This window comes from Monodon monoceros, unplaced genomic scaffold, assembly GCF_005190385.1.
Source record: "Monodon monoceros isolate NGI ecotype Baffin Bay Population unplaced genomic scaffold, NGI_Narwhal_1 Super_Scaffold_17, whole genome shotgun sequence".
In the NCBI taxonomy this organism is placed as follows: Eukaryota; Metazoa; Chordata; class Mammalia; order Artiodactyla; family Monodontidae; genus Monodon; species Monodon monoceros.
Window position 1 is genome coordinate 15,523,707 of NW_021703773.1, and position 26,613 is coordinate 15,550,319.

Sequence of the window (26,613 nt, forward strand, 5' to 3'; positions counted from 1 at the left end):
ATCTCTTTTTACATCTATGTAAATTATATGTAATTTTAAATGAAAGGGAGAAATAAAGATTTTTTTTGAAATAAATTATATGTATCATTTTTGGAAAGACATTGCAAAAGGTTAATGCTTCCCTAGTCTCATGTTTTTGTTTGTTTTCTCAATTCAGAGGCAAACTCCTTCTGATTTTATACATTATCTTTCAGACTACTTCATCTTCTGACATAAACAGGGAAACCTATGAACCTCCTTCATCTAGTGTTGGCCTATCTCTAAACCCCAGAGCACAAGGTGAGAACCAGAAGGAAGCTCTCCCTGCGTTTCTCAGCTGTGTTCCTTAGACTCCTGGGTTAGTAAGGATTCAGGGACCACTGTAGGGTGAGAGGCTACAGAGAAGGCAGGACTCTGGGCTCACCTGGGTTTATGTTTCAACCATATTAAATATAATGTATTAAATACCTGTAATATTTAGTTTAAAAAATGAGTTTCCCTGCTGAAAGAAACAGAGACAGAGAGTTGAAAATTACTGACTAAGCCTTACCTCACTTAATATTGAAATACACAGGCCCAGCATGGAATTCACTTGTCCAAGATCCAGTGATATTCTCTAACTTCATATTTTACTCTATTTCAGAGCTTATTATTAATAGCTCTTTGGCTGTTGGCTTTAGTAGCCTTATGTCTCCTGAAATCATAACCCAGCCCAGTTTCTAGACTCCAGCTCCTTCTCAGCAAGACTGTGGCTTTGACCTGGCCTGAAGCTCACACCTATTCCTCATAGCTATTCTCCCTGAGATCTGGTTTTGGTTTCTGTTTTTGCTAATAGCAGTCTTCCCTTGCTTGGTTTCTCTTCTACCATTAAATGTCATGGGCCTTGACAGTAGCATTAAAGGTTATCTTTTATGTTTAGGGAAGTAAATACTTGAAGGCAACTTGGGATAGATATAATGATGGAAGCATTATCCTCTTACTATATATTAGAATAGCAATCAAGTAATAACAAAATGAATTGTAATGAAGCCAATCATTTGTTTTGTCATCCTTAAATTTCATATGGGGAGTTTAGCATAAACTAATTACTCTTGACGATTATCTGACAGATTGGTTTCAAAGACCATGGAAAGAGATAATTTGAAGCGTTGGGTTGAATAAACAATCACTATGTTTCTCTAAGAGTCTGATTAATTCTAAATATAAACGTCTTGTTTAGAATGCACTAAAAGATATGAAATGCACATCTTTCCCTTAATGCCAAAAAGCTTTCCAAACAGGTCCTGTTTTTGACGCATCTTATAGGACTGAGTCTACTGTAAGGTTTATAAAGACACTGAGTTAAGGACAATGTCACATAATCTGTATTAAAAACGTTCACAAATGATTATTTCCATATTAGCAGAAGGTAAACGAACTATTTCCTTATGCAATCAACTATAAATAAATAGGATTTTTTTTCTTATGCACTTCCCTTCTTGGTGGGTGGATGGTAAAGAACTAACATGTACTCAGTGTCTAGTTTAGACTCGACATCGACATATATAAAAGTTTCTACAAAGTAAATCTCAAACAAAATTAGAAACAGTATTATGTTCATGATTTTTAAAGGCCCTTCTGCTTGCAGAAAAAAGTGTTGGGGATTTCCTAAGTGTATATAATACCAACAGGATAAACATTTAGAATTCAAACATTTAGAATTCAATTACTTTAAAAAAGATAATTAGATGTTTAATATGTTGCATAAAAATTTAACCTTTTTTTTTTTTTTTTTTTTTTTTGTGGTACGCGGGCCTCTCACTGTTGTGGCCTCTCCCGTTGCGGAGCACAGGCTCTGGACGCGCAGGCTCAGGGGCCATGGCTCACGGGCCTAGCCGCTCTGTGGCATGTGGGATCTTCCCGGACCGGGGCACGAACCCACATCCCCTGCATCGCCAGGCGGACTCTCAACCACTGCGCCACCAGGGAAGCCCTTAACCACTTTTAATACATATTTTCACATTGTATTTTATGTTGCAAATTGTCAACATCACAATATAACTAATATTAAAAGAAAACTCCAGAGTTATGTCTCCCTATTTGTCCTTTTTTTTCAATCCTCCAGTCTTCTTGGTTTCAATCATACCGAAGTCACTGTGGTTCTATTTGTTTGCAGGTCCTCGTTCTCTCTCTCGCTCCCTCTCTCTCTTGCTCCCTCTCTCTCTGTCTCAGCTAGCCTGTGCATAATCTTTCTTCTTCCAGAAAGTATACAGTATTCCCCACCCACTGCTATGACCTCTCCTTTGCCTTCTTAAACTCCTAATTGTATTTATTTCTCCATTCAAATATCACCTTCTCTGGAAAGCCTTCCCTGACTCCTTTACTGAAAATCCCATCCCACGCTGGGTTAAATGTTGTTCCAGTGGGTTTTCATAAGCAAAATCTGCTAGATATCCCCGCTTTGTACCACTTACCACTTGCTATTTAATATTCCCATGTGACTATGTGTTTCCAAATCAGTTCAGTTATCCCCTTGAAGAAAGGCACTGGGTCTTGCCCAGCACTGTATCCTTGGCACCCAGCATAGTGCTTGATTGACAGTGGTACTTGGTGTTGTAGGATTAATGGATGCCCCTATGGTTTTAGATAGAGTAGTATATTATCTATTTGTTATGCCTGTGTACTAATACCAATTTTACTTGTCATTTCAAGAGCTCTGTAGTGTGATTATTGAGTACGATACATCAAATACATGCTGTCAGGCAAAATGTGTAATTACCTGGGTTGCACCCCTGTTTGACTGAAAATTTTTTTAAATAAGAGTGATCTCATTCTCAATAGCTCAGCCAGATGGGATCACTGTTTCCCCTGCCTTGTCTGACACTTCTTTGAACCTCCATCACAGCCTGCATTGAGATCCCTTGTAGTTGACGGAATGTGTCCTTGCTCTCTTAATTTAGGCCTTGAAGGCAGGAATATCTCCCTTACTGTATTTCCCACAGTGCCTAGCACATAGAAGAGGTGCAGCAATTATAGGACTGAGCTGGTACCTGATTACACAAAGGCCAAGCCAGAGTCAGATGTTTTTTTTAATCAGTCCTTTCAAAATAAGCACAGAACTCTGGGGGGTTTTTGTTGTTGCTATTGTTGTTTTTACACTTTTCTGATTAAAAAATAATGCAACTCGTATTTGGAAAATTTTGGAAAGAACACAAAAACATATAAAGCAGAATTAAATTTACCTGTATAGTGGAGATCAGTTTATGTTAGAATTTTAGTACATTTTCATCCAATCTGTCTTCTTCAACCAATGATAACCTTACATCATATAAATTATTTTATACTTAGCCTTTTCACTTAATATAATAGCATATTATTTTCTATCACTATAAATTTTTCGACATTATATTCCACCCCATAAATGCCCATGGTTTTTTAAGCCACTTCCTTGGTTACTGAATACGGTTTGTTGCAGATTGTTTTTTAATTTTTCACAACTGTAAGTAATTTTGCATTATTTCAATGAATACCATATTATTTCTATGTACCTGGCTTTCTGTTGTTTTATGGGCTGGGATATAGCAGAGAAGAAACTGACAAAAATCCTTACCCTCATAGAACTTACATACTAATTGAAGAGACAAAAAATAAACATGATAAAATAACATGTGCTACATTAGACAGAAATGGACGCTGAGGGGAAATAAAATACAGGAGGGAAGTGTAAGAGTGTCAGAGGGTGGTCACACATTTGGGTTGAAGTGGCTAAATAAGGTCTCACTGAGAAGAAATTTGGGTAAATACCTCCAGGAGGTAAGGGAACAAAATCATCTTGAAATGGGGTGGAGTTGGGGAAGGGAGAAAGACCAATTGCAGGGGAATGTATAAGCAAGACCTGAGAAAGAGTATGCCTGGCATGTTTAAGGAGCAGCAGAAGCTCACACTGATTGAGGAGGAGGGAAATAAGAGATAAAATCAGAGGTATCCCAGGAGGACTAACTTTTTGGCTTTTCAGGCTTGGCTACTACTCTAAACGAGCTGAGATGTCACTGGAGCAGCACGATGTAAGTGGCATTTGAACAAGATCACTCTGCTTCTGGGACGAAATAGACTGAAAGGGGAAAGTCACAGGCAGGAATGCCAACTGAGAAGCTTCTGATATAAAATTGGGAAGGGCATAATGACATGGGCCAGAGTGTGGTGATGGAGGTGGGAAGGAGAAGTTAATTGTGGAATTTATTATTAGATTGAATGTGGTGTATGAGAGAATAAAAGGGGTCAAGGATGATGTCAGGTTTTTAGGCTTGAGCAGTTGCAAGAAAGGAGATGCCATTTAGTGAGACGAAGCAGATTGGTAGAGGAACAGGTTGAGAGTCAAAGTCATGTCCATTTTCCACATCCTTCAGTTTGATATCTAAGTGGAGATGTCAAGTAGTCAGTTGAATGCATGAATCTGGAATTCAAAGAACAGGTTCTTACCAATTTGGTAAGAACCAATTCTTACCAATTCAAAGAACAAGTTCTTACCAATGTGGGTGTCTTCAGCATAGAGATTATATTCAAAATACAACACTCTCATGCATAAATATTTATTCAGATCTTTTCATCATATGATTTCAATAACTATGCCTGGGATATTGGAGTTGGCGTTACCTGATTAATTCATATAAGTTATTTCCCTAAAACATTGTGACAATTTAAGTTTTCTGCCTGCATTATCATTTTGCATCTTTGGACATGGTAACTTAAAGAACAAAAATTACATATACATATATAGTTTTGTACCTTCATTTTGCATTACTTTGATTATTGATGAAGACATTCTTAAATTAGACACTAAAATGGGAACATGATTCCATCAAAAATAGCAAAATCTACAAACATGTATGTATCCACGCAGCTACAGAATTCCACTTTGCAATATTTAAAATATTAATCTAGAGTTTGTTTGAAAAGATAAATGGGTTTAAAAAAGGCCTAAGAGTAATGGAGCATTACCCCTATTAAATATTTAATCATATGTAGAAGCTAAAATAATTAAATTAGTACAATACTGGCCCCCAAAACAAACAGACAAATTTGCAGACAGGCCACTGTACTTATTTAAATTACTATATGACAAAGGTGGTATCACAAATTGGGGGAAAATATGAGAGAGTCAAGATATAATGAATTATTATTCCATTTGGAAAAAAATAGTTTAGTTCTTTGCCTCCTGCTGAATACAACATAAAGTACATGCATAATTATAATTAAAGTAATTAATTATGTAAAAATCTATCCATATTTTTTTAAAACTAGAAGAAATTTGGAGAATATTTCCTAATTTCTAATTAGGGAAATACATTTCTAAACTTAAACAGAAGAACTTACAAAACAATAAAAATAGTCCTGTGTGTATGTAAACAATATTCAGTGGTCAACAACAAATGGAAAAACAGCTGTAATAAGTATGACAGGAAAGTTAATAATCTTGATAGTCAAAGCTCATATAAATTTATTAGAAAAGCATTAAGGCTCTTAAAAGAAATGGAAAGAGAACATAAACTGGGGATCATAATTTTTTTTTGTTAAGTGAAGGACCAATACACAAAATAGTGACATTTATTCTTAAATGAGAAAGATGTTAATTGATAAGTTTCCAGGACACTGTTTTGTGGGTGAAGTGAATGAGCTGATTAACAGAAGTGAATACCTGAAGGGTACTCTTTTGCCAAACACGATTTCATCACAATCTCTAGTTTTCATTTTGTTATGCCCGTATCTGAAGCTCACCAACTTTTATCAACCCTTCCTGCACTTATTCAGTGATTATGATTTTAAAAAGTTGTCTGATCAGATTAAAAGAATGAAGGAACATAAGTGAGAGACTGAATATAGAAAGTATGCATGATCACTTTATGAGCAAAAAATAAAGAATCAAACAACAATAATATTCCTTATTATAATTTTGAAAGACATAGAAAGTTTATGAGGGACTTCCCTGGTGGTCCAGTAGTCAAGACTTCACCTTCCAATGCAGGGGGGTACGGGTTCAAGCCCTGGTTGGGGAACAAAGCTCCCACATACCTCGTGGCCAAAAAGCCAAAAACATAAAAGAGAAGCAGTATTGTGACAAATTCAATAAAGACTTTAAAAATAGTCCACATCAAAAAGAAGAAAATTAAAAAAAAAAGTTTATGAGAAGAATCCATATAAATCATTAGCCTAAGAACCAAAGAAAACATTGATTTCTTTCAAAGTAATTATGCAAATGCATATTAAATTGCCTCACTGTTTGTGCGAAGCAAAAGAATATTACAAATATCAATTCTAGTTCATTCAATAAAGCATAATGCCTTTGATCTGCCAGTGAAATCCACCGTCTCTTCTCTCATGTTTGTTTTTCTCAAAACTACACAAGTTTAAAGCAACTCCTCCTGTAATAGGGAAGTAAGGATTATTTTCCCTTATAGGTTTATTTTTTAGCAGGTTGTGATGGATATGGTTTAAAATATTAATTTAAATGATATGGTACATGGCTACATGATCTTTCCCTTTTACTAAAACTTGGGGCACATTTCAAGTAATCATCTAAGAGGAATCAAAATATTATCTAGTCCATTTACCTTTGTCCAAGGTGGACTCAAATTAGCATGAGTTTCTGGATTTCCCCAATCCCTTTCCCCCACCTCCAACAATTTTTCTTAGAGTGCTTGAAGTAAGCATGATACTCCTAGAATCTACTACAGACTCTTCAGTTTCAATTTAAAACATTTAATATCATACCTTCTCTTACTCAAAAGAAAAAAATGCCAAGAGTATAATATATCATCAGAATATGAATGTGTGGTATTTGTGACAAAAAAAACCTATTTTTAAATTCCACCCCCTCAGCTTTCTTTCACCAAGTTCAGATCCTCTTTATAGAGGAAGGACTAACGAAAAAATGTAGATAGATAAAAATCCTGTAAAAAGTATTTTGCCTGTAATTGATTTTTTTAAAATTGGGTTTAATTAGAGGCTCTAATTACCTCTCCCTCTCCCTAGGCTCATTGTTTCAATTTTAGGAGATCCTGGGAAAGATTTATGGAATGGCAAAGTAAGGAACTCTGAAAACCTGCTCTTCCATAAAAGCCATCAAACCCAAATTGTTAAACTCTTTCAGAATTCTAGAAATTAACCAAAGGTTTAAAACACTCTGAGAAGCATGTATTGAACAAAAATGGATAAATCTTGCTAAGAACAGTGAGCTTCCTGGCATTTTAAACTGCCATTTTGGAAAACAATCTGGCAGTTCCTGAAAAAGGTTAAATATAGAGTTATCATATGACCCAGCAATCCCACTCCTAGGTACAGCCCCTGAAATTTGAAAACATAATGTCCACACAAAAACCTCTATACCAATGTTCATAATAGCATTATTCATAATAGGCAAAAAGGAGAAATAACTCAAGTCTCCATCAACCGAGAAATGAATAAAATATGGTACATCTATACAACAGAATTTTATTTGGCAATAAAAAAGATAGAAGTTCTGACACATGCTACAACATCAGGCACCTTGAAAATATGCTGAGTGAAAGAAGCCAGTCCTAATAGGCCAAATATATGATTCCATTCACTGGGTTCAGTTTTTTTCCATAAGACAGCTCTAGTAGCACTTAGATGTCTTTAACTTCATTCGAAACAATTTTGTTAGATTGCATTTTGACAGCTTTCATATCGGCATGCACTTAAAAAAAAAAACCTCATCAAAACTGGTTAATTTTTGTGTAGCCATTTTAGTATTGAAGATGGAAGAAAAAAGCAACATTTTTGGCATATTATGCTTTATTATTTCAAGAAAGTTAAAAACTCAACTGAAATGCATAAAAAGATTTGTGCAGTGTTTGGAGAAAGTGCTGTGACTGAGTGACTGTGTCAAAAGTGGTTTGTGAAGTTACATGCTGGAGATTTCTCGCTGGATGATGCTCCATGGTCGGGTAGACCAGTTGAAGCTGATAGCGATCAAATTGAGACATTAATTGAGATCAACGTTATACCACGTGGGAGATAGCTGACATACTCAAAATATCCAAATCAAGAGTTGGAAATCATTTGCAGCAGCTTGGTTATGTTAATCACTTTGATGTTCTGGTTCCACATAAGTTAAGCAAAAAAAACCTTCTTGACTGTATTTCCACATGCAATTCTCTACTTAAACGTAATCAAAATGTTCTGTTTTTAAAACAAATTTTTATGGGTGATGAAACGTGGATACTGTACAATAATGAGGAATAGAAGAGATCACAGGGCAAGGGAAATGAAACACCACCAACCACACCAAAGGCCAGTCTTCATCCAAAGAAGGTGATGCTGTATATATGGTCAGATTGGGAGTTCTCTATTATAAGCTCCTTCAGGAAAATGAAAAGATTAATTCCAAGTACTGTTCCCAATTAGACCAACTGAAAGCAGCACTCGACAAAAAGCGTCTGGAATTAGTCAACAAAAAACGCATAATCTTCCATAAGGATAATGCAAGACTTCATGTTTCTTTGATGACCAGGCAAAAACTGTTACAGCTTGGCTGGGAAGTTCTGATTCATCCGCCATATTCACCAGACACTGCACCTTCGGATTTCCATTTATTTATGTCTTTACAGAATTCTCTTAATGGAAAAAATTTCAATTCCCTGGAAGACTGTAAAAAGCACCTGGAACAGTTATTTGCTCGAGAAGGTAAAAAGTTTTGGGAAGATGGAATTATGAAGTTGCCTGAAAAATGGCAGAAGGTAGTGGAACAAAAGGGTGAATACATTGTTCAGTAAAGTCCTTGGTAAAAATGAAAAATGTGTCTTTTATTTTTACTTCAAAACTGAAGGCAATTTTGGCCAACCCAATATAGGAAGTGACCAGAATAGGCAAATCCCCAGAAACAAAGGAAAGTAGATTAGTGCTTGCTAGGGCTTCAGGAAAAAGGAATAGGGAACAAATGCTAAAGAGCATGGGTTTCTCCCTGGGGAGGTGAAAATGTTCTGAAATTGCAGAGTGGTGATAACGGCCCAACTTTGTGAATATACAAAAACTCACTGAATTATACACTTTAAAAGACTGGCAGGGACTTCCCTGGTGGTGCAGTGGTTAAGAATCTGCCTGCCAGTGCAGGAGACAGGGGTTTGATCCCTGGTCCAGGAAGATCCCACATTCCGCGGAGCAACTAAGCCCGTGCACCACTACTGAGACCACGTGCCGCAACTACTAAAGCCCGTGGGTTCTAGGACCTGCATGCCACAACTACTGAGTCAGCACGCCTAGAGCCTGTACTCTGCAACAAGAGAAGCCACCGCAACGAGAAGCCTGCGCACCGCAATGAAGAGTAGCCCCTGCTCACCGCAACTAGAGAAAGCCCACACGCAGGAATAAACCAAGGCAGTCAATAAATAAATAAATGACTGGCATTTATGGTATATGAATTGTATCTCAATAAAGTTATCTTTAAAAATAAAAAATTGCATTTAAAAATATTCTTTTAATATTAATTTTCTATAGAGTAAAAGCTCCTAATAAGGAAATTCTAAAATGGGATATGGAGTTCACACTATTTCTTTCATATTAATTTATTATGTTGGTATTACTTCATACGTACAAACTAATTGGTTAAGGAAAATGGGAGGGTGGTTAAGGGGTCAAAGACCGGGCAAGTAACTTCGCTTGGGCTCAAACTGTTATCTATAAGATGATGACAAAAACACCTGCCATATATATGCTCTCAAGAAATATGCTAACATATAGTGTTAGTATATACATTTTAAATAAGCATAATATTTCTAATCAGAATTTATCTCAAATTTAGTTTACATCTAAGCTTAGATAAAAAAATTATCTTATGGCTCCTAGACAATTTCAAAATATTCTCCAATGAGTGTATCCCAAGTCCCCCTCCCTTCTAGACCACAGTTCCAAGCACTCCCTGGGTTATCAGGTAATGTAACATGTGACATCAGGATGCATCTCCTGAGTGTGGGTATATCACAACATAGCTCATTTTCCCCTCTGATATTTCTCTCATTCAACAGCATGACACACAATGTACATAAGAGTGAGCTCACTACACTGGAAAAGAAGCTGCCTATTTTTCTGAATAACGGATTTCTGTGAGATATGACTGCAAAAAATAACTCTGAAACATTAAAAAGGGAAGTCTGGAAATCCTAGCAATCACACACACACAAAAATTTTTATTGCATCACTCTTCTTTGGCAAAAGCCAAAGTTCTGTTCTCTTTTCTTATAAAACCAAAATTAAATGTTTGTTTTCTTAAGAGTTTATCAGTCAACATATTACGGGTACACCTATATCACTAGGTTTTAGACATGTGTTGAGGAAAAATAAATATACTATAGAAGAATAAATAAGGCTTGTTTCCACATAAAACTGCACTGGAACTTATTTTTTAAATTATGATGAATTTTTAACAACTTAATAGGAAATTAAATTGGGAAACATGGTCATCACCATTAAAGAGTCAATGCCCTGTCCACACCAAACCTGCACACGGATGCTGACAGAAGTTTATTCATAACTGCCAAACTTAGAAGCAGCCAACATGTCCTCCAGTAGGTGTTATAGATCGAAAATTAGTGTCTTCTCACAATTCAAATATTGAAATCTAATCTCCAGTGGTGTTAGGAGATGGGGCTGGTGGGAAGTGATTCATGAGCAAAGCCCTCATGAATGGAATTAATGCCTTTATAAAAGAAACCCCAGAGAGGTCTCTTGCCCCTTCTGCCAAATGAGAATGCAGCAAAAAGACTGCCATCTATGAACGAAGAAATGGATCCTCACCAGACATGGAATCTGCCTGTGCCTTGATCCTGGACTTCTTAGCCTCCAGAAATAAATTTCTGCCGTTTATATTTCTCCAAGTCTTTGGCTTTCTGTTATAGCAGCCTGAAGAGACTAAGACAGTAGGAATAGATAAATAAAGTATGGTACATCCAGACAATGGAATATCACTCAGCACTAAAAAGAAATGAGCTATCAAACCTTGAAAAATCATGTAGGAAATAAGTGTATATCACTAAGTGAAATAAGCCAATTTGAAAAGGCTATGTATTTGTGTGATTCCAACTACACGACCTTCTGGACAAGACAAAATATGGAGATCACAAAAAGATCAGTGGTTGCCAGCAGCTGGCAAAGAGGAGAGATGAGTGGGAGGGGCACAGAGGATTTTTTTGGGCAGTAAAACTATCTGATACCATAATTATGGAGATATATATATATATAATTATATATTTATCCAAACCCACAGAATATACGACACTGAGAATAAACCCTATGTAAACTCTAGACTTTGGGTGATAATGATGTGTCAGTACAGGTTCATCAACTGTACAAAATGTACCACTCTGAAGGGGAAGATTGATGATGGGGAATGTATGGGAAATCTGTGCACCTTCTGCTCAGTTTTGTTGTAACCTAAAACTGCTCTAAAAAAGTCTTAAAAAAAACACAATTCCTGTGATCAATTACTTTCACTGGTGAATTTTATTCATCTCCCCCTTAAAATGGAATGTTTGAACTAGTTGAGTTCTATGTTTCCCTTCCAAATCTAACATTCCGTGGTTCTAAAATCTGATATGGTTGAGTGGTGATTAGAGAAAGAAGTACCCACACTACACATAACAACCGCTAAGCCAATAGTCAACTACAATGGAGCTATTCTTCCATATAGTCCATGTGTTTGGCAGAATGATGGCAGGGTCCACACCCTGCACCTTACATGGCTAAGGTGATTAAGTTATGTGATTAAGTTAAGGACCTTGAGAAGGGGAGGTTTTCCTGGATTATCCAAGTTGGTCCAATCTAATCACATGGGTCCATAAAAGTGGGAACCTTTTCAGTCAGTGGTCAGAAAAAGAGATCAGCGACAAGCGTAGGGTCAGAGAGATGCTACCTTGCTGCTTTGAGGATGGAAGGAGGGGGCTAAAAGCCAGGGAATGTCAGTGGCTTCTAGAAGCTGGAAAAGGCTAGGAAAGAGATTCTTTCCTGGAGCTTCCATAAAGGAAACAGTCTAGCCAACAATGTGGATTGATTAACCCAGTAGGACTCTTGTCAAATTTCTGATATCCAAAGTAGCAAGATAATAAATTTATGTTGTTTTAAACTATAAAATGTGGCAATTTGTTACAGGAGCAATAAAAATTAATACATTCCAAAAAAGTGCCAAATGTATTTTCTCTCTTTCAAAGAAATGGTTTGTGCTAGATTGTGAATGATTAGCTGAAGCTTTCATCTGATCTCCATAATTTTAAAGTTTTTCATAAAGCTTTATAAATGTTGCTGTCCTTTATCAGTGATCCAATACTGAGTCTCAGGCAAGAGACAAGAACTGCACTGACAAGTGCTCATGACCTTATTTAGCTATGATAAATATAACTTACCTACCAATGTCACACAGAATCTTAAATAGTATGTTAAGTAATTTAATGCCCTCACTTTGCTGATTTGAAGAAAACATCGCTAATAATCATCTCTTCACAAGACTTTGGTATTTTTATAAGATGTTAAAAGTCTAAAGTGCCAACTTTACTTAATAACTTCAGCTTTATTCATGCTATTTTATTTAGCTTTATTACTGCAGTAGTGACAGTTTCCTCCCTCAATTCTTACTCTTATGCCATTTGTAAATTCTTAAGTCCAGAGAATTGATAACTGTTATCAAAAGCAGCTGCTGCTTGGCTTGAATTTTCCTTTCAATAAGACTGAAACACTCTCATAGAAAGCATGGGAAATATTTAACTTAATAAACGTAGCTGTATAAAGCTTACATTTATAACATGCAAATGAGTTTTAAGATACTTAAGAAAATTCAAACACAAAACATTCAGTAAATATAGCAGATGTGCAATGATTCTACATTATTTAGACTTTTTAAAAAAAATTCAGTATTAGTTTTCAAATGAAAAACTGCTTTGAGAAATTAAGCCACTATGATTAATGAAACAAATGCCTCTGTCATAACCTCTGTCAGTTGTCGCAAACAGCATACTTCAAACCTATATGAATTCATCATTATAAAATCGATTTCCATCTGGCATAGATAATTGAATGTCAATGTGCAGACTTAAAGGGAAAGATCGACTATGCTCTTTCACTGCCTTTAAAAAGCCTGTCAGCGTCCCCTTGGCAATGAGTCCAGACAGAAATGGACAAGGATTCTCCAAATTTGCTCCGCAAGGGTCCTTCCTTCAGGTCACAATGAACATGAGTTTTTCTTTTTTTGTTTCTTTTTGTTTCTTATGTTTGCTGGGCCTCTCGTATTGGTGATACAGTTTTTACATTACCCAAGGGAGACATTACTGATCTCACTGAGCAATCTTTTAAATTCCCAGACAAACCAGTAGTTTTGGAAACTACTTCAAGTAAAATGTTTGTCACCTCTTTACCAAAAATATAAATAAATAAACAAATGACACCTTATTAAAATCAAACACAAACATTTCTTTTCAGAGGTTCTTGACAATTCAAAGGCTATAGAATGAAAGAGAGGTATGTTAAAAATATAAATAGTTTGGGCTTCCCTCGTGGCGCAGTGGTTGAGAGTCCGCCTGCCGATGCAGGTTTGTGCCCCGGTCCGGGAAGACCTCATATGCTGCGGAGCGGCTAGGCCCGTGAGCCATGGCCACTGAGCCTGCGCGTCTGGAGCCTGTGCTCCGCAACGGGAGAGGCCACAGCAGTGAGAGGCCCACGTACCGCAAAAAAAAAAAAAAAAAAAAAAAAAAAAAATATATATATATATATATAAATAGTTTGTAAAACTGGAGTACTGGAAAGCAAGTAGATTCTAAATCCAAATAAATCTTTATATCTTTTAGATATAACGTTGAAATTTTGAGGGCCAGGGTAGTACCAAAAAGAAGGGTATATTACTTACTTTAATCCAAATTTTATTGGGAATAACATTAGTAATTAATAATGCAGATTTTGATAGAATTTGCTAAACAGAATTTTAATTAATAAAATCACTATAATAATTAATATTTATTATTAATTTCATATAATTAATAACTTAGTAACTTAATTTTGATTTTATTGATAACATTTCTTTTCAACAAGTTCTGTTATTTGATGTGATAGTTAAGGACAGGATATTACCTGGATTCAGATCCTACTTCTGCCCTGTAATCTTGGGTAAATTACCTAACTCTTCAGGTTCTTAGTGCACACATCTATAAACTGGATTAAAATTGCATAGCGTGAGAATTGAATGAGTTAATTAAAATAATAGAACAGTTCCTAACATTAGCAGTGTATGTGTGGGGCGGGGGGCGGGGAGTGGTTCACACATGATATTTCTAGTCTGTGGAAAGTTTATCAGCTATGTTACCAGGGTGATAAAAAATTTAAAGATGAAATGAAGAGCTTTAGAGTAAGAGTTTTCAAAAAATATCTATCTAATTATCTATCTATCATCAGTAAAAGCTGCTGGAAAACTTTATGCTGAATTGGGAAGACCAAAGATTTGGGAGGAAGACCAAAGATTCTGGGTGTTGCATCTTTATGCCAGAAAAAAGTACCAAGAGAAAAGGGCTTAGCCTAATATTAATAATTATTAACCTCTACTGAAAGATTACTAAGTGCTGAGCACTTTGCTATGAGCTTTCAAATAGGTAATAATAGCCTAAAATAGTAAACTTAAATTGGCAGATGGCAGTCCCAGCCCAGACTGCACAATGGTATCCCTAGGGCAGCCTATTAAAACATCGAAGCCTGAGTTTCACCCCTGGAGAGTCTAGGTGATCTATTTAGTGTGGAAACTGGGCATTTGTATTAAAATCTCCTCTGGTCCTTATAATGTGTATACAGGGTTGACAATCACTTCATTAACATGCTTAAATTAAAAAAAAAAAAAAAAACTAGGGTAAAGGCAGACAGGAAAGACAAACCATCCTCCCAATCCAGCACTCACTTAGGTTTTTGGACCAGTCTGTGCTAACAAGTATATTAAAACTCCAAGTAGGGCTTCCCTGGTGGCGGAGTGGTTGAGAGTCCGCCTGCCGATGCAGGGGACACGGGTTCGTGCCCCGGTCCGGGAAGACCCCACATGCCGCGGAGCGGCTGGGCCCGTGAGCCATGGCCGCTGAGCCTGCGCGTCCGGAGCCTGTGCTCCACAACGGGAGAGGCCACAACAGTGAGAGGCCTGCGTACCGCCAAAAAAAAAATTTAAAAAATACTCCAAGTAAACAAAAAATCACTGTTTTTATTAATCCCCCTAAATAAGAGGTGAAGAAATTACTATAGGTAGGTGAGTTGAATTTTGGTTCATCTGCTTTTATTTTGGTCATGTTGTAGGTTCTCTTTCTCTTACCCTGGAATGTTGACTTTCAAGAAAGAGAATGTACCTCCTTAGTTGCCTCTTGTCCCCCTAAATTAAGGATATCTGAGGGGAAGAAGAGTGCCTGGTTCCCAGGTGCCTGCCTCCTATCCCCACATATAGCATGATGACAGCTCTGACATCAGTCAAGGTTATCGGGGGCAAATACTGACTCTACATTTTGTGTTGACTGATCATGGAAAACCTTCTTAACTTCTCTAGACCTTTCTTTCCTCATCTGCAGAAAAAAGAGGGGTAATAGTACTAGTTTGATAGTGTTCAAAGAAATAAATGAGACATTCATGTAAATATTTTGGTTAATATAATGCTTAACACAGAGTAAATGGTCAGTGAATATTAACACATAACGATATACATAATGAGCCACTGATGACAAAATTAATGTCTGGTGTTCCCTAGGAAGTTCTTATCTGATAATAGGCAAACATTGAAAGCATAGCTTAAGAAATAACAGTTAGAAACTGAGTTATTTGTAGTGAGGTGGATGGACCTAGAGTCTGTCATACAGAGTGAAGTAAGTCAGAAAGAGAAAAACAAATACCGTATGCTAACACACATATACGGAATCTTAAAAAAAAAAAATGGTTCTGAAGAACTTAGGGGCAGGACAGGAATAAAGACTCAGACGTAGAGAATGGACTTGAGGACACAGGGAGGGGGAAGGATGAGCTGGGATGAAGTGAGAAAGTGGCATGGACATATATACACTACCAAATGTAAAACAGCTAGTGGGAAGCAGCCACATAGCACAGGGAGATCAGCTCGGTGCTTTGTGACCACCTAGAGGAGTGGGATAGGGAGGGTGGGAGGGAGATGCAAGAGGGAGGAGATAAGGGGATATATATATATGTACAGCTGATTCACTTTGTTATAAAGCAGAAACTAACACACAACTGTAAAGCAATTATACTCCAATAAAGATGTTAAAAAAAAATAAAAGGAAATAACAGTTAAAGCCAACCTGCTATACTGAATCTCCCCTAAGAATAGTTTGTAACATCTAGATTCTCTCTTTTTTCAGGGTTTCCTTGGATTGATACCCTATAGGTGGGGATGATTTATTTCTTCTGTCTTCACAGAGTTCCTTCCCTCATCAACACGTGGATGGTGAGGCAGGCTCCCAAATTATGTCTTCAACCTAATTATTGTACAGATCAAATTAGAGTTCAGTGCTATTTCTAACCATTGACTAATCACCAGGTATAGATTATAATGAAGATTATGAGACATAATGCATATATCTCTGCAGAGACCACACAACCATGATACTAAACTCTTTATTTTTCTACAACTTTATCTTATCAACTAAAGGCCACCGTTACCCTCTCCAAAAGTTTTTGGCATTGGTATACATATCTCTGGCTTTGAAAGTATCTGATGCACACCTATCAACAAAAGAGATGCACTCCTTGTCCTCATGAATCTTATATCCTGTTTTTAAATTAATGGTAAGATAAAATTATTTAATTAGCACTATGATTAAGTGAAAAGAACAGATGTGCTTAGGGTGTATAGATTTGGGTCATCAAGTAAGGTACTCTGAGGAGGTAACTTTTAGGATGAGTTTCACCAAAGAGAAGCAACGATCCAGGGGCAGAGAATGATGGGAAGAAACACCTGTGTAATGGGAAGAGCCTGTGCCAAGGTGCGGCGACAGGAGGGAACAACAGTGGGGACAGTGGCTGAATCTCAGAAAGCAATAGGAACACGGTCCAAGCGCGGACGAGAGAGGTTTGAAAGACTGGACTTTGCATAAGCATGCAGGTTCATTTAAGGATTTGGCACTTTATTCTGGAATCAAAGAGAAGGTATTGAGTAGGGGAGTGATATGATTAGGCTTGTTTTCTTAAAATATTCTTTGGGTTTCAGTGTGAAAAGATTTTAAAAAGCAAGAGTAAAATGAAAGATGATTTTTGGACTTGGATGAGAAGAGTAGAAGTGAAAAGATTCTAGAATGTGTATGAGTAGAATCAAAGGGATTTGATAAAGGAGAGGTGCTCTCACATATTTACATGTGAGAGGTGAGAGAATACTTTAAGAATAATCCCCTGCTGTTTGGGTTGACAGGATGAATAGGGGTGCTAATCTGCAATATAGAGAATACTTGTTGGGTACATAAAAGGATGATTCGATGGGTGATACCTTTTGTTGAAGAGGTATATTACAGGCATCCAAGTGAGAAAGTTGTGTAGGCAGTTGAATAATTGAGCCTGGAAGTTGGAGAAGAAATTTGTTAGGGAAATAAATTTAGGAGATTTTGGGTTATCAATAAGTAAATGTATGAGAATGAAGAGAATATAGAGTAATAAGAGGCTGCCCAGATGATTGGGTCTATTTGAATAACAGGTTTGTTACCATATGTAATTTTATTTATTTTTGAAAAGACAACCATTTTATTTAAAAAGGAATTGTCATTGTGTTCCTGGAGTCAAGGTTAATGACAAGGTTAATAACAGCTACCTTAGACATAATTTATCAAAAATCCTTACATAATACCAACTGGGTGCAATGAACACATATTTTAGGAGAAATTATGAGTTAAAATGTTTGATAATTGTCATAACCACTACATCAACTTGCAGTTTAAGCATTTCCTGTAGTCTTTCCATCCCCCCTCCCTCCCTCTCTTCCTTCCTCCATCCATCAAATATTTATATAACAATTACTACAGTTTGAAGATATATGAAACGAGTAAAGGATTTCCTGCCTTTAAAGATTTTATAGTCCAGTTAAGAGATTTGTAAATTGCTATAATAGAGGAAGACTGACTATGACTCGGCGAAGGCTCTGCAAAGATGCTGATCTTTGAAAATAAGTAGCCATTTCCTCCACAGACAAGGGAGGTGCACTGGACAAGCTTGAGAAAGCTTGCCATTTCCTCAGCCCTGCAGAGAAAAGCAGTTATGGGTTCTAAGGTTCCCTGCAGTAAATCGCTATACTAGGATCAGTGTCTAATCTGGAGGGCTTACGGAGTTAAGCAACAAAATAGGTTTTTGTTGTTGGTTTTTTTTTTACCTGGGAGGTTGAATAGGAAGGAGGGGCGTAGGAAGATAAGGCAACATATATACAAGACTATACCTCAGAATGAGGAAGGAAGGAAGGAAGGAAGGAAGGAAGGAAGGAAGGAAGGGAGGGAGGCAGGGAGGAAAGGACAGAAGAAGGGAGGGAAGGAAGGAAGGAAGGGAGGAGAAAGGAGGGAAGAGACGAGAAAGATGAGGAGAAGAGGCGAATGTTTAAACACTGCAACAAGGGCAAGGAGATGAAGGGACATGGACACCCTGTGAGTGATTGTAGCTCAGGGTACCCTACTGGTGAAAATGTATGATATGGGGATCTTCCTCATTCTGAGAGGAGACCCTTCAGTGAACCCAATTTTTCTCTAGTTACTCTCCAGAAGTTGAATATTTTATGAATACCATAAACTCTTCCAAACTATCAGAATAGCTTTTTTATACATTTTCCATAAAAACTTTATCTGTATAAATGATATCTATTTGACTATAGATAGTAGTTTTAAAAAAAGAAAATCAAACAGAACACTGATAACTATAAACACTAATACATTTTAGAAGGAATAAGTTATGAACAGAAAGTAACATTTAAAAATCAAATTATTTACTTTCCCTAAATAATAATTTGATAAATCTCCAGTGATTCTAGTTTCTACCATTTCTTCATTCATTTGGTGAGTGAATCATGGTGAAAGGGGTACTATTGTCAATAACACTGCGCAGGAAGCTTATACCTAAAAGTGATATTCAGTAACCTGTACGGCACAGAGAAACCAACCCATCAAAATCAACACACCAACAGCACTGAGGATTCTGTTTCCTAAACAACAACTCAACTATTCTGCTGTGTACTGGCTGAACGGCGGCGCTGATTATATCTATTAGCCCATATTAAAAAAATCAGTTTATTCATCAATGCTGAACTCATTGAAGGTTTGTCAGTTTAAACTAAATATCAGGTTTGACTTCAATTTAGACATCAGTGAAACTCATGCTGAGTCTCATTTTTAGATTACAGTAGGAAATCTGGAAGATATTTGATCACTGAAGTCAAGACAAAATGCAACTGAATTCATTTAATAATCATGAATATCATTGGCTTTTATTTACATTTCCAAAGATAACATACTCCAAAATTCAGAATCCCTTAAAAAATAGGCACTTTGCATATAAACACATTGTAGGAATGTTGAAATTAAAATGTTTTTGATTAATTTGTACTCTCTGATTCATAAGATTTATGCCATGAATTGAAAACCTTGTCTACCAAGTATGATTTTTTTTTCCTCTGTGGACTGTTTAAATAGCTCAGGCTTTGAGAGTTTATAATCTAATTTATTAACAATAAGATTTTGTTTAATAAGTTGTAATTTATGTTGGGAAAGAATGCTTACTCAAAGGAAGAGAGCTTTAATTCCTGTTACATTTGCAGCCTAAATATTCCTTCAGTTATACATATGAACTACAAAATCTTGGATCAAGTTACAGCTTCTAGTTGGGAGACTCTTCTATCATCCTTAATGAACCCTAAATTAGATAAGCATAGTGAGGAAGTAATTGGCCAATAAAATCCTCCTGTGATGACTCGGTGGCAGCAGTTTTATGATGAGTTGAAGGAATGAAAAGAAAACTCTCCATTATCCATGGAGGTGCCTCACAAGCAGGTCTAGTGAGTCACCACACACAAGTTCATTGCCCTGTGCTGGTAAGAAAACAAGGACATTAAGAGAATAAAATTTAGGGGTATAAAATTTTTCTCTATGACAAAAGAGCATTTTTAGTTACTATTAAAAGTTTACCTGGTTTCAGATTGAAAAAATTGCTAAGTCAAAATTTTACTTAAAGAAGACTGTATGTATACAATGTGCGAAGGACTGCAATTATTTGGGAAAAAATTCATAAAATTGTGCCAAGCAATATATCAGACACATATACAAATGGGACTTAAACAACAGATTGTCCAACTTAGAGATTTTATATATATTTTTTCTTTTTTCATGTGCAGGAAATGTCACATTAATGTAAGCCAACTGTGCAAGAGAAGGAACTGTTCTATCTAAAATAAGTGAAAATAAGACATGAAACAAGTTATGGGAAAATGATTCTTGTTTACAGCTAGTACCAGGAATAAATGCTGACAGTCAATTTTTTTGGAGGGGGCAAAAATCACTCACTAATTGGTAATATCTATCAGTAATTATGATTCACCATTTTAGTATATACATCAATGTAAATATTAACAGAGGCATCTTATTTATTTTAAACTATTCTGCTCAGTAAATGCCTATGCCCACAGTAAGTTTAACTAAACCCTGCCTCTAGATACTATAGCATTTGCCTCAATGAGTCTTTCATGCAATATGTTGTCAGGGAAACTAAAAGGACAGAGAACTGAAATTTCATTATTAAGCAACAGGTTTTAAAATGTTCACAAGACTACTGGCAAATAAATGACGGTATGTGTACCAAATTCTAAGACTTGCCACCATATCTAATAGTGATACAGCAGCACATAAAACTTACGACCCTCACCTCTAATCACTGAAGGATACCAGTAATTATCAAAAAGAGCCAGATAATATATTGGCTTACGTTAGTTTGTAACAGAACATAAATCTTAAAATTCTGACCCCTCCAAACAAAAGTATTGACCAGAAAATGTATATGCTAATGGAATGGCTATTAAAGTAACTTAAGGTATATTTGAGTCTACTTGTTGAAGAATAGACAGATAGATAATTTTTAGATAGCTGGATAGATAGACATTAGCCACTAAGATGGATAAAATATTAGAAAAGTTTCAGTTTTAAAAAAATAGGAAAACTATCCTGAAGGACTCAAACCTCAGAATTTGAAGGACAACTGGTATGAGAGCTACGTGTAGCCTTTAATAGTGGTATATAGGGCCAGTTGGGCTACATTATATAGTAGACCATAATGATGATTATTACAACAGACCATGAAACAATTCAGAAATATAAAGAGAGGAGATACATTGCTGGACTCGGGTAGAAGTGACAAGAACTCAGATGGAAGAAATAACAGAAAAGAAGAGACTTATCGGATGCATTTACCTCAGGAGGGTTAAAACACAAACTCTAATCATGCCCTTCCTCATAATTAGTAATATTATATCCGGAATTTTGGGTCATTTATTCAATATTATTAGATGAGGAAATGGCCATTTGGAGTCTGGAATAATTGACAAAGTCAGTTAAAGGAAATAATTTATTAAATTTTGTGTAAAAATAGTCATATTCTTTCTCAATTTATAATCTTACACTGTTATCTACCTTAAAGTGTTTTGTAAAATGGGTTTACCCTAAAATAGGTTAAGCTGGACATAAGGGAAAATACCCCTTGAATTGCTTTTTCCACAAATTCTTTCCCCTGACTTTGTTTCTTTGGAAAAACACACTTTATCTGTCAATCCCTTGTGTCTTCCCTGAAAACAACATTGCTTCCAAGTATAGAGAGTATAGCATAATGTTTTGGTACAAATGTCAAAGTTATTCCCAAATAACTTAATCCTTTTCAGAAAAGATTAGAGTTCAAAATGTCATGCAAAACATCTCATTATCAAATAATATACATACTTCCCCTTTCTGTGAACTAGAAGGAAAATTTTACCTTTCATTTATATCTGAAACTCATTAAAAAATAATTTCAGCAGAAATGTTTTAAAATTTATCTGTAAAATTATATATTCTTATCAGAATAAAATTCCTGATGAATTTGTAATTTGGCCAACAGCACAATCTGTTGATGTTTTTAGTGAAAGAAATTTTCTCAATAAGATTAATTCAAATTAAGTATTATACTATAAAAATTTTGAATCACTGTTATACACCTAAAGCTAATATAATATTTTAAATGAACTATTCTTCTAAAAAAATTAAAAGTTTAATTAGATAATATTCAGTATTTATATTTTATAATTAGATATTCTGTTATTAGATATTAGATATTCTGTTATTCTGCTAAGGACATCTGTTTTTTGAATTATTTTACATATTCTGTCAATAATTCTTTGTTAAAACTGCTTTAGTATTTCTTTTGTTATTTCATTTCTTTATGATTTTTCATTATTATTTCTTCCTTAGATAACCATTATTTTCATTTTAACCTTCCTGATGTTTCTTTTTTAATGTTAATTTTTACATCTAGGCAAAAGTAGATGTTACATAATAAAGATTATTATATTAATAAAGAAAAAATAAACCTGTAAAGCTAATCAAAGAAAATACGAGACAATATCCTTGTGACTTAATGAAATGGGAAATACTTCTTAACACTAGTCCCACTCCCATTCTTAAGTCACAGATTATAAGGAGAAAAATTGATGGATTTCATTTCTTCAAGCTTAAATATTTTCTTTTGTCAAGCAATGACACCATAGACAAAGTTAACAGGTACGAATTTACTATCTAAAATATACTAGGAACTTCTTCATTCATCAAGGAAAAGATCTGGAATCCCAAAAGGAAAACTGTCAAGATTACGAAGAGGAAATCTGCACAAAGGAAAAACTATGTAAGCTGGTAATGGTTCATGGTAAAAAGATGCTCTACCTCAATAATAGATTAATGATAGTTATGAAAGAATGTAACATGACATGTTATGTTAAACGTCATGTTAACATGACATTTCTCATTACTGGAAAAATAAATAAGTCAGATAATATTAAATCCTAGAGAAAAAAGGGGACAAAGGACCCTTATCCACTATTGGTTGGAGTTGAAACTGGAACAATAAATCTGGGGCACAATCTCCAGTATTTGCTGAAACTGAGTATGTGTATATTCTATCACCTAGAAATTTCTCAAATATACCAGAGAAACTCACACACACACACACACACACACACACACACCTATGAAAAGTAGTGTATGATTAAACTAATCACGGTGTTAATCATCATATCAAATAGTTGGAATCAACCTAGGAATTCATCTAGGGAAATGCACACATAAAGACTAATAAGAAGTCAGAAGCTACAGACCAGATGATAACAGCATGGACAAATGTTCAATTAAACACTGAGTCGGAAAAAATAAGAATAAAATTTTAAACTCAAAACTATTTATATAAGCTAAACACACAGAAAATAACATCTATATGCATTCATACACATATATACATACATACATACTTACAAGGATATACAAATATCTTAGTACATGTAAGAAAAGTACACTGCAAGCACATTTATAAATACAATAAAGGGTCTACCTATGAGGAAGAGATAGTGTTAGGGTTTGGGTGAAATATAAAACAAAATAAGGTTTTAAAAGCCCAAAGAAAAGCTTCCCAAAGACACAGCTGTTGTGCCATTCACTGAGATAAATAAAATGCTGTGTGTTTGAGACATAGAAAGAAAAATAAAAGCAATAAAGAAAAGGCTAATAATATATTGAGTATCAGCACTCTGTTTCACATACTGCAATAGCTACAATTTATTAGTTTTATGATGTTCCCTATTATTTTATATAATGAACTGCTTGTGGAAACTGAGGATCATAATAAATGTGCATATTCAAATAACACTTGAGACTATTTGAACATTTTATAAATGTTACTTTTTGAAGATTTTTAAAAACAGAATACTTTTACATAAATGCCTACAAACCTTAAAAAAAAATATTCAGAAAGATACTAGGTGTCTACTAAACCAAGAGTTCTTAAACCATGCTCTGGAAAACTTAACTATTATGAAGATGTATCACGTCTTCCGCAAGCAAAGGGTATTTTTGTTTGTTTCTACCAAACGATGAAAATTTACACTGCTACTAATTTAAAGAAAGACTTTGGCTTCTAAAACGTTTGAAAGTTATTCAGTTGAGTAATTGTCTTAAATCTACAATCACTTTATGTCTCTCATCCATACTGAAATCAACAAACTAGGATTGATAAGAATGAAGGTTAAACCACAGAACATTGTGTGATGCACATGTACTTCTGTGAAATCTACTGGAGACCATCCATGAGGTGTGTATAGATCTGTTTAGCTTTAGAACATTATCGTTTGCCTCACTTGGGTCCTTATGAGAAAAACCTTTCTTTGTGAGTAGTACATGTCACAAATAGGGCAACTAAGGTAATAAACTATGCTCTTGTTATGAAGTCAGAGTACTTTCAAATATATACAAATATCAGTGATATTTCTGCCACTCTGAATTTATAACAATTCAATAACTTTAAATTATGTCTCATAGATAACTCAAACTGTCACCATAAAATATTCTTTTAATTCTATTCTGCCTGCAAACATGATACTAGTTTTATACATGTTAGTGGATCATTGAAATGTAAGTCATTTGTTTATAAAATGATGGTAATTTACTTTATCCAGGCACCTCCAAGGTATGGGGTCTAATCCTCCCCAAAGTTTTTTTTTTTTGACTTCCAGTTAATTATTAAAAAGTACTGCTTCACCTATGACTAGATGTCTCCAGTAACTAACTTGTGCTTGTTAGTAAATTTTTTTTCTTAATGAAGAATGGAAACTGCTTGACTTCATTTGTTACCTCTTCCATCTCTCCCTCTTCCCTGGGGTGTATGTAAGTTATGAGAATAGGAAAAAAAAAAAAAAGCACAATTTACTAACATTTCTGGAATAAGATGGCTAATTATACCTATTCTAACTCTTATTATCAAAAAATACTAAATAATATTTAGTATTCATAATGGATACAACCAAGGCCAAACAACAACTTTGGAGCTAGGAACAGTGTATTAATATCATTAATTAATGCTTTTTGGAAAGGATAATTTGTACTAGGGAAAGTTATACATTAGTTTAAATCATGTGAAATCAGTGTACTTATTTTCAGGTCAAAACCAAACAAATAGGGACCATTAGAAAAGAAAATTTCTGGCTTGTTATGTGCTGCTGTACACTGTGTCTGCAGTTAGACTGAAAAAGATTGTTTATAGAATTTTTCACATCTCTTTGATAAGCTGATAGGAATAATTTATAACAATTATATATTTATGTATTACAACAATTTCTTTTCAATTATTTTTATCTAAGTTACTGCAATTGGTACTCAAAATCTTCAATAAGTTTAGAAAGATAGGTATGGTATTTAATTTTGAAAATAAGGGGAAAAAAAGGTTTATTTATTCAACACGTATTTAACTAATGGCCATTGTATAACAGGTACTGACTGAGGGCATGGCAAACTCCCCATGAGGTCACATCCAACTAGGGAATATGATAAACAAAGAAACACATGAATGGGCAAGTTACAGATTTTTATCAAGGTTCAGAGAACCTCATTCAGAATGTTAGCAAATATATGTCAAGAAAACAAAGTTTCTGATATTTTGAATTCCTAGATTCTTATTATACTAATATGAGACCAATAATTGGTTACTTAATTTCCTACTGCATCGTTTTGTGTCCTCTATTTTTTTCTTTCAGATATTTATCTCCCTAATTATTCTGTAAGATTCTGATAACATGGGCCACGTATAATATGTCATTATCTCTCTCATAGCACCTAGGACAATGCTAGGCATAAAACAGGGACTCTAGTGATGTGGATCAATTTTTCCAAAATTACTAAGGAGAGGTTTGCAAATTACTTGTATCACGTTGATTAAGTATCTCATTCTGTTTATGCTATTAATCCATTCAGTTAATCATTTTACCTTACCTTCCAGCCCACTCCTCATGTCAATCACTATAATTTTCAATTAGCAGAACCCAAATTAAACAAGGCTTTTTTTATGTATTGTTATCTACCTGGCCTCAAGGAAAAACTGTTAGATTCTGAAGTTATCTGAGTTTTAATCTAATTTTCTACTTCCCCAAATAAATCACTTTTAGATAATTCCTTTAAAAATATTTAATATTTTCCTTGATGTACAGTTCTTTATCTAGCAAAGTGAGTAATTCCATGTTTTAATTTTGTAATGTCTTTCTTCTATTGACTAGAAATATGTCTCAATTAATTCTTTTCTTGTTTTTCCTTTCAAAATCTGAAGAAATTACCTTAACTACCCCACATCTGGTTTATCCATGCTAAACATTCACAAGTCTTAACTTTATGTAATATTATTTTTTCAGTAAATTTTGTGAATAAATATGATTTAGTTATTAGGCTTTTAAGACTGCTTTTTTTCTTTTTAGGCCATAACAGTTTTAACTAAGAAGGCACAAGTATAGCCCCTTACCCGCCAAAAAGAAAAATGTAAATCAAAATCAAGTGCAAATGGAAAGAAAGCTATACAAAATTAGCACAGTGTACTTATTGTCTATCACTAAGGGTTTTC

The 26,613-nt window shown here is 35.1% G+C and overlaps 1 protein-coding gene across 1 annotated transcript in view; it reads right to left on the reverse strand.

Annotated features, from left to right (window-relative positions):
- SGCZ (sarcoglycan zeta) overlaps positions 1 to 26,613 on the reverse strand; it is an 895,164-nt gene that overhangs the window by 566,820 nt on the left and 301,731 nt on the right. The window lies entirely within an intron of this gene.